The sequence below is a fragment of the Sinohyriopsis cumingii genome, chromosome 5, assembly GCF_028554795.1.
Source record: "Sinohyriopsis cumingii isolate HCF-2022 chromosome 5, ASM2855479v2, whole genome shotgun sequence".
NCBI classification, from domain to species: Eukaryota; Metazoa; Mollusca; class Bivalvia; order Unionida; family Unionidae; genus Sinohyriopsis; species Sinohyriopsis cumingii.
Window position 1 is genome coordinate 119,966,603 of NC_142965.1, and position 10,679 is coordinate 119,977,281.

Below are 10,679 nucleotides of genomic sequence, written 5' to 3' on the forward strand. Positions count from 1 at the left end.
AAAATACTGAATACAAATTCTGGATACTGCATACAATATACTGGATACTAGATATTGCATACAATTTATAATATACTGCATACAAGATACGGATATTTCCTATTTTAGCAGTTATGTACATATAGTAAATATTTAGAAAGAAACAATATCAAAAGCAACAGAAAATGCACACTAAAGGACAATACAACAGTATGTAACATTCATAACAAACAACACAAAAATGTAACATACAAGAAGATAAGACGGCAGTATGTTAAGTGCAAATAAAGACAAGACAACATTATGTAACATGCAAAAATACCCGACGAGAGTATATAACATGCAAAAAATACAGGACAACATTATGTACATGGAAATACACATTTTTTAGCCGCATAAACACACAGAAAGACATGTATGTGAAAATTTAGACGAGAAACAACAGTTTTATTGTTAAATTCATTCGCAATGGCAATATATATTAAATCGGATATCAGGGATAAAAAAGGTGCTAAAACTTATAATTAAAGCTTTTAAGAAAAATCAATATCTAAGAAAGTAAAAAGTTAAAATAAACTTTATGGGAGCATTATTTAAACCGCATAAGCTCAGTGAAATGATAAAGCTGAGTTCCGCCGACTGCTAAGGGACAGCGTTTATGCACAAATGTAATAATGTATCACAAATGAAGAACCATTTGATCTCTCGGAGATTCCGTTATTAACCATTAATAGTTATCTCCCCTACTCTACTTTAGTTCGGCCGGTTTATTATGGCATGTGTCGATATTACAAGACTTATTGTAACAAGATAACCGGGTGGGATATTTCGGATTAACAACAGAACACGTTTTGACGACACAGATATGGTTTAATGTAGCGATTTATGTGAGTAGTGGATTATGAAGATGTGTGCGTATTTATAATCCAAATATTGGATCTATTTAACAAAAAAAACCGCACAGTTTCAAAGATGAAAAAAAATATACAAATAAATTTAGTTCAGTAACCCTAAACACAGGATAAATTATTTCACAAATGATTCAATAATGGAAAGATGAATATAGTTCACTCAAATAGTAAACAATGTAAGTCTTTACACATAGTAAAAAAATGTATTCGCTCAGGTAGCGAAATTATGTCATTAAACAAGAACGGATATACAATCTATCCTTCCAGTCCTGAATAATACACTAGGTCTTACTAACCCAAAATTAGCATACAGCTAAAAATACATGCGTGGAGATGCACTCCGTCACCCGTGCACCATATCCTCTCCACAGCTCCTCCGAATCAATTTCACAACCAATATAGACTCCGGACCCTCGGAATACTATGATCACTTGAAATATTAGACCCTCCGGATACTTGAAATATTAGACCCTCCGGACCCCCTGGTCCTTTGACGGCTCTACAGCTGGGTCACCTTAGTCACTCTTACCATTCCGGACGCTAGACATTAGACGCTCCGGCACCTTAAACGCTCCGGACACACGGACGTTTCTACCCTCTGACAACACCGGACACCCCGGATATTCCTACCATCAAAAACACTCAGCCCTACAGCTGGAGTTGTGCGAATCCTTTTAGCAGGCCGCTTGCTGACAAAACCATTAGTATTGTAAAGGTCCTTTACATGTAGTAACGTATTTATACCTTTAGAATTTTCGTTATTCTTTATCAAAGGCACCTTGCACGTGTGGCACAGGACGAATCGTACTCACGATTTCGAAATACAATAGACCCTGATATAATCACCCTCGGGTATCGTTGTACAGCGAAAAGAAACGAAACCCGAGTACGTGTATTTAATTAACAACCTTTACACCAGTCCGTGACAGTACCTCCCCCTTAAAAAAAAAAGTGGTATCACTTTTAGAACAATCACGGAATGTGAACAATGAATCATTAAAACTTCCAATTTTCAGACCGAACGAAATGATTTGCTAATTACACCCTACTTAAAAAATCAGCTCCCACATTTTCTGACCCTCGAATTGCCTCGATTCGAAAACTGTATGGTTGCAAAGACAACGCCCAACGCATCAATCTTGCATTGGTGACCTTTGCTTTATTCAAATATAAAAGCGGCTGATGGTCCGTTTGCAAGGTAAATTCCCTCCCAAAAAGATATGTATGGAATTTTCCTATTCCCCATACTAAACCTAGGCACTCCTTTTCAATCACAGAGTACTTTTCCTCTCTAGGGAGCAATTTCCTACTTGCATAAGCAATGGGCAATTTCATCCCCCCTTGCTCCTGTAGCAAAACAGCCCCAAGACCCGTATCGGACGCATCAGTCCTCAGTACAAAAGGTTTATCTATTTCCGGCAACTTTAAAATTGGTGCACTTACCAGTTTGTGTTTTAGAGTGTTAAACGCTTTTTCCTGGCATACACCCCATGAAACTTTATTCGGTTGCCCCTTCCTAGTCAAATCCGTTAATGGGCTGGCAATAGCCGAAAAGTTGGGGACGAATTTCCTGTAGAACCCGATTAGACCTAGGAAAGACCTTACTTGTTTTTTTGTCTCTGGTCTAGGGGCATCCCTGATTGCTCCTATTTTATCTGGATGAGGTTGCAACTGGCCTAGTCCACTTACCAGATGTCCCAAACATTCCAAACTGGAATACCCTATGCTACACTTAGTAGGCCTAACTGAAAGATTTGCAATGTGAAGTCTATCGAACAGATCCCGTAATACCTTAACATGTTCATCCCATGTATGCGTGTAAACAAAGATGTCGTCTACGAAGCTGTCGACGTTTTCCGTTCCGTTTAACAATTTGCGCATGAGACGAACACACGACGCACCGGCGTTGACTAAACCGAAAGGCATAACTTTAAATTGAAACAGTCCTTTGGGAGTCGCGAATGCCGTTAACTCGCGGGCATTATCGGCGATGGGTATCTGCCAATATCCCTTGCTTAGATCTAATTTGGAAATGTATTTATGACCTGCCAATTTTGAAAATACACTTTCCATATCTGGCATTGGTTCTGCGTCAAATACGGTGATCTTGTTTAATCGCCGAAAGTCGATGCAAAACCGGTTGGTCCCGTCTTTCTTTCTGACTAACACCACGGGGGACGAGTATGGGGAGTTTGAAGGTTCGATCACTCCCTGGTCTAACATTTTCATCACTTCTTCGCTGATTGTCTCCCGTGCATTAAAGGGTATCGGATATCCTTTAATCCTGATAGGCTCAGTGGTATTCAATTTGATCTCGTGTCGAATTAGACCCGTACGGCCTGGTCTGTCCGTGAACACATCTGGATATTTGGACAAAACCTCCATCATCTGTGTACGTTGACCCTCCGATAACTCAGGGCATACATTTATCTGGTCAATACTTTCTTTACCAACGTCCATGGGGTATTCAAGGGGTATTTCTGTGCTGGAGACGAATTCCGCTTCGTCACCAGACCTATCCTCTATCACCGCTACGCATACTGCATTCAAAATCCCTTTATCAATCGTTTGTCCAGGTCTCGCTACGTAGAGTTTAAGCATATTGGCGTGAAATGTCTTGGACTTCCCCTCCATATCAATGATATAATCCATTTCGCCTTTCACCTGTCTGACTTCATATGGCCCTTTCCATTGGACTAGCAGCTTGTTGTTATTCGTTGGGAGAAGCACCAACACTTGATCGCCTACGTCAAATTTTTTACTCCGAGTTCCTCGGTTGTAGTACTTGGCGTACCTACGACTAGATTTCGCGAGTTCGTCTTGCGCCATTTGACAAGTACTTTCTAATCTTTCGCGCAAATCAACTACGTAATGGTATGTGGTCTTAACTTCTTCGTGCGCGACCTCGTCTGTCCACAGTTCACGAAGTATGCGCATAGGACCACGAACTGTCCTACCGTACAATAGTTCAAACGGGGAGAAACCCAAGCTTTCCTGAGGAACCTCACGATATGCGAACAGAAGGGCGTTCATATATCTATCCCAATCCTTCGGTCTTTCCGCACACATTCTCCGCAACATTTGCTTCAATGTGCCGTTGAATTTCTCGACCAATCCATTGCACATAGGATGGTAAGGTGTTGTGCGTAACTGTTTAAGGAACAACAACCTACTAATTTCTGCCATAAGATCTGAGGTGAATTGCGCTCCACAATCCGTAAGAACCTCTTCGGGCACTCCGACCCTGCTGAACATGTCTACGAGCGCTTCGGCTACACGTTCGGTTTCAATTGATGGCAAAGCTATGGCTTCTGGATATCTGGTAGCGTAATCTACCAGTGTCAAGATGTATCGGTTTTTCCGATCTGTATGCGGAAATATTGGTCCTACAATGTCGATGGCTACTCGTTTGAACGGAGTATCTATCAAGGGCATCTGACCTAACGGTACTCTAGTTACCCTGCCCTTAGAGATCGTCTTCTGGCAAACGTCGCACGAGCGACAGAACCGTGCTATGTCGCTATTGACGCCAGGCCAATAAAATTCTCTTAATACCCTATCCGTTGTTTTCTTTACGCCTAAATGACCTGCCATACTCGACTCGTGCGCGACCTTTAGTACATGTGCCCTAAATTTCTGGGGAACCGCTAATTGCAAGAACTTCTTATCCGATGTAGAGTATTCCCTGTACATTAAACCCTTTCGAACAAGGAATTTAGAGGAACCCCCGTTCTTACACTTTCTCACGGTACCCGTTAATGCCTTCTCAGAGGTTACGCATAAAGACGCGTCACGTTATTGCTCATTTTGAAATTCTTCGCGGGATATATCAGTAATGGCTTCCGGTACTTTTAACTTACACAAAGGTTTATTTTCCTCCTTTACCTGAGCCCTAGTTTGCACTGCCTGGATGATAGGGAATCGGAAATCTGCTATGGTTGGAAGTCTAGAACCCGGTACGTTGCCAATCGTCAGTTCATAGATCGGGTTGGCTACGCATAAAGCTTCCACAGTCCCGGTCAAAAAAGGTGTATCTATCATTATCCTTGCAACTGGAACGTGGTCGATTGTCTGGTCAAGCAACATGCAAGGTGATTTAACCCCAAGCAATTGATCATCGCGGACTAAGCTCCGTTTCACGACTACAGTAGTGCATCCCGTGTCTCGTAGAACGGTGACTTCTTGTCCGTTAACAGTGCCGTTTGCGGTCGGCACCCGTGCCTCTGGAAAAATACACGTGCCGATTGATTGGATCACATCGCGACTGGTCTCTGAACGCACCACCGGTTCACGCACCGTTTTCCGCTTAACTTGCTGGGAAACATTAAGTTTTGCATTTACCGATCTTCTGCCTCTAATGGCTACCGCTACTTTCTGGACTGGTCCCTTCCGCTTAGGACAATAGTGGGAGATGTGACCCACTTCCTTGCAAATGAAACATTGCATGTCACTCCGCTTCCCCTGGTTACTCCTACCAGATTTTTCAGGTTCCCTGGGTTTTCTGTCGTTGACCTGATTCCCACCTTTGACATCTCGCGTGATGACATTCTGCGAACCTCCCCGAGCTTCGACGAACAAATCCGCCTGTGTGGCCATTTCATGTACATTTGTGAAGGACCTTTCCTTCAAGAATAAATATAACTCCTTGCCACAAGTTGTTAACAATTGGTCACGAAGCAAGAAATCGACAAGACCCTCAAATGTCTTGACGACTTTACCACATTCCACCCATCGCTGCAAATAATTGCAAGTCCTACTGACGAACTGGGTGAATGTTTCGCCTCTCTCTGGTTTACTATACTTAAACTTCTTGCGAAACCCTTGCTCGGTTAGTTCATATTTCTTGAGAAGTGCCTCTTTCAACACGGGGTAATTGAGCGAATCGGCCGTGGATAAACGCGAATACACGTCTAACGCTTTACCTTTCAATAACGCGCTAAGATGGAGCGGCCAATCGTCTTTCTTCCATTTTTGTACCGTAGCATACCTCTCGAACCTATTTAGATAACTATCCATATTATCTTTATCGTCTTCAAATGGGGGCAATTTTGGACCTCTCAGTTTAACATCATGTTCCCCATCTTTTTTAGCTTGCAATAGCTCAGAATTTCTTAGATGTTCCCTCTGCCGATTTCTATCTTCCATCTCTAAAGTTTCTAACCTTACCTGTTTTTCCCTTTCTAACTTCTCCCTCTCTGCTTCCCTTTCCCATTCTATCCTTTCCCTCTCAGCCTGTTTCTCTAGTTCTATCTTACCCTTCTCTAATTCTATCATTTCCTTCTGGGTTTCCCTTTTTTCCCTTTCTATTTGTTGTTCCCTTTCAAATTTTTCCCTTTCTAATTCCCTCTCAGCCTATTTCTCTAGTTCGAACTTACACTTCTCTAATTCTATCATTTCCTTCTTGGTTTCCCTTTCTAATTCCCTCTCCTTTAATCTTTGGTCCCTCTCCCGGGCTTGTTCTTCACGAACGAAATTTCTAAGGGACTCCCCCTCATAACCAAACTGTTTCCCCAGTTCTACCAGTTCTTTCATAGAAGACATTTCAAAAGTTTGGTGGTGACCAACCTTAAAGTGCAGTTTTATACAAAACACGTAATTACCACAAACCGTATTTTCTTTCACGAAATGCAACAAAAATATTAAATACAAAAAATAAAGTAATATTAGGTATCTACCTAACCTTGGTGCTTTCTCAAACGCATCTGAAACACACAAAAAGCATACAAATATAATAAAACAATTTCAGTGCTCTGTTATATCCGAAATGATCCCACTTCTGACACCATTTGTAACAAGATAACCGGGTGGGATATTTCGGATTAACAACAGAACACGTTTTGACGACACAGATATATGGTTTAATGTAGCGATTTATGTGAGTAGTGGATTATGAAGATGTGTGCGTATTTATAATCCAAATATTGGATCTATTTAACAAAAAAAAAACGCACAGTTTCAAAGATGAAAAAAAATATACAAATAAATTTAGTTCAGTAACCCTAAACACAGGATAAATTATTTCACAAATGATTCAATAATGGAAAGATGAATATAGTTCACTCAAATAGTAAACAATGTAAGTCTTTACACATAGTAAAAAAATGTATTCGCTCAGGTAGCGAAATTATGTCATTAAACAAGAACGGATATACAATCTATCCTTCCAGTCCTGAATAATACACTAGGTCTTACTAACCCAAAATTAGCATACAGCTAAAAATACATGCGTGGAGATGCACTCCGTCATCCGTGCACCATATCCTCTCCACAGCTCCTCCGAATCAATTTCACAACCAATATAGACTCCGGACCCTCGGAATACTATGATCACTTGAAATATTAGACCCTCCGGATACTTGAAATATTAGACCCTCCGGACCCCCTGGTCCTTTGACGGCTCTACAGCTGGGTCACCTTAGTCACTCTTACCATTCCGGACGCTAGACATTAGACGCTCCGGCACCTTAAACGCTCCGGACACACGGACGTTTCTACCCTCTGACAACACCGGACACCCCGGATATTCCTACCATCAAAAACACTCAGCCCTACAGCTGGAGTTGAGCGAATCCTTTTAGCAGGCCGCTTGCTGACAAAACCATTAGTATTGTAAAGGTCCTTTACATGTAGTAACGTATTTATACCTTTAGAATTTTCGTTATTCTTTATCAAAGGCACCTTGCACGTGTGGCACAGGACGAATCGTACTCACGATTTCGAAATACAATAGACCCTGATATAATCACCCTCGGGTATCGTTGTACAGCGAAAAGAAACGAAACCCGAGTACGTGTATTTAATTAACAACCTTTACACCATTCCGTGACACTTATGTTGTTGTTGGTTCTATTTCACAAACAATTTGTAATTTGGACGTACAATAATAATAACTGAAGTGTGTGAATTCAACTATTGGCGTATTTTGTTGTTGTTGTAAATACTCTTAGTGTGTAGTGAATGAGTGAGTGAGCGAGTAGTAGCAGTAGCAGCACTAGTAGAAATTAGGTTACTGAAAGTACTATGGGCCATAATAAATTAGTTCTGAGTTTTCGATGTGGAACGAAAAATAAGGTTTTATGACGGATCTTAACAAGTAATATGAGTGATACTAAAGGTTTGTGTGATTGAAATTAAAGTCTCTCTCTCTCTCTCTCTCTCTCTCTCACACACACACGCACGTTAAATCAGCATCATATCAGTAATATATTCATCTTTTATTACTTCATGCGCTTTCGCTTTCAAAGTATTTTTGAAATTAAATACTTTTGAGGTCATTATAATGTCAGCTATATCACTTTTTTTTAAAGGCGAGATATAAGCAACATCTTCACGTCTATGGATAACACTTGGGCTTGCACTGAATAGTTTTTGTACAGTTAGTGAACCATAATCAAAACATATTAAACTATAGGAGGAGAACAATTAGAAAAAATAAGTATAACACAGCATGGTAAAGCAATTCGTCCGGAAGTAATAACATCTCTAGCAGAGATCTCTGTGAAAATGAGATAAGTGTACTGAAGAAAAGTTTCAAATACAACTACAGGAAATAAAACCACACAATGACATTTAAGAATACAATCGTAAATTGAGACTAAGCGAAACACTTACACAAGTGAGGATGAAGAAGAAAAGGACCAGACCTTGGTTAGAAATAAAACGTGGTGGAATCAGCCAAATAGTACAATGTCTAAGAAGATATTATTCAAACCTTACAAGAATATCACCAAGAAAATAATCACGAAGCAAATCATTAATTTGTCAATACAAATAACAGACAAAATTTAAATCGTTGTTACAAGACATCTAGAATCTATGTTGGGGTTTGGATCGAGACAAGGAAATCCCAGTCAAGTGGTTACATTATTTGTCTCCCCACGAGGCTTGCCAAGGGGGGGGGGGACACATAATAATGTAATCCCGCAACTGGGATTTCCTTGTCTCGGTCCAAAACCCAACGTATATTCTTTTTCTCACCCAATAATTTCTTTTAAAAAAAAAGGACTCACTTTTGCAATATAGTTCACGCCCAAATGATTACATGCGGTGCATTAATACAAATATTTTTATGAGGATTGTGGCGTGACTGTGCCATCCGAAGTACACAGTTTTTGCGTGAGCCAAAAAATAACAACATAAAACGTTTAATAGTATTGAGTTATTATCACATTCAGTATATGGGTGTTATATGAAAGTAACAATAAATAGCTAATATTATTACAAGATAATGTTTCATTTTCATCAGTTCCAGTTTATAATATTATATTGCAAATAATGAAACGATACTGATCCCACACCTCTGTTTTTTGATATAGCCTATTATTATAAAGAAAAGTTACATATAGCATGAGTGCCCATGCTTGGGTTATTCACGGGTAATTAGTGATCTGTGTCACTATCGTATAGAACTCTTGTTTTCTTTGGAGGAGGTGAACCTGTTGTAACATACTTGTGTTGTCCTTAATATTGATTGTAAAATTACCCCCGTGTATGAAAGACCCTCCAAATACTCTAGCGGGTAACCATGTACGAAACTTTCAAGTTCACAGATTCTTTGAAAACTTTTTTTTCTGTCTTGGAAGTGTGGCAAGTGCTACAGCGAAATTTGCTTATGGATTAACGTGTTGACAGATTAATGATTCCTTCTGGCTGGCAAGTGCATTATTTGTCTTTGAATATTATAGGTATATTTTCGATTCAGCTAGGGCACAAATAAGATGCTTAACACAATTAGAATAAAGCATGTTTGACATAACACATTTTCTGTCTGTTACTAAGTTTTCTATAGTTGTTAAGAGGGTTGTGAAGCAATGAAGTGTATAGGTCTATAGTCCATGTGCATGGATCCGTGTTTTCTGTCACAGTTCATTTTACACAGCATTGTGAATTTTATCATATATGTAGCAGTCATTTGTCAGTTCAGCGTCATTAAATGTAACTAACAGTATATAATGTGTTTTACACGAAGTATTTAAAACTAGTTACGATGCTTTCGCTACATTTAATGATGCTGACCTGAAAATGTATTGAGCTAGGCCTGCATATAGAATACAATTGACCATGCTGTGTGAAACGAATTAGCATAATACCAAAAAGTTAGACATCGTATGCGTGTGTGCCTATGTCTCTTTCGAAATGATTTTGCATGATGTGTTCTCAAAGATTGATTTACCTTAAGTTACAACGTTTTTGTTATATATTTCTTGTTGTTGTTGTTTGATTTAAAACAACTACGTCAGGTACAGCAGAAGACAATAAGGGTTTCTTTTTTAAAAGTAGTTCTGATCGCGTGGACACCTTGACTGATATGACTGGTCTGAGATGACTAGACTGAGATAAGAAAAGCAAGGTTAGCAAAATAGCTATATTTCTCTGTCGCTTGGATGAGAAAATCAAATATCATTAAAACAAGCTGACAAAAGTGGAGCTGTTATAAATATGCACATCCGTTTTGACAGAGACGAAATGAAAGCAGAGAAGCCGATACTAAACTAAATACTTGAAATAGTTGCAAATAACCTATATACAGAAGAAAATGATTATTTAACAAATTTTCAAAAGTAAACCCATCACAGAGACGTTCAACAGTTCAACTATAAATATGTAATCTAGTCCGGTCTGAAAAAGTTAAATTTCGATCGATTATAGGAGGAAATTATAGCTGCACACAAAGACCATGTTATTTTATTAAAACCACTTTGCAAAGTAGTTCTTGGTTTCAACCTGGAATATATTGACTTTCTCAACAAATTCCCAGAAAAACACTTAAAAACATGATTATAGCAGCTG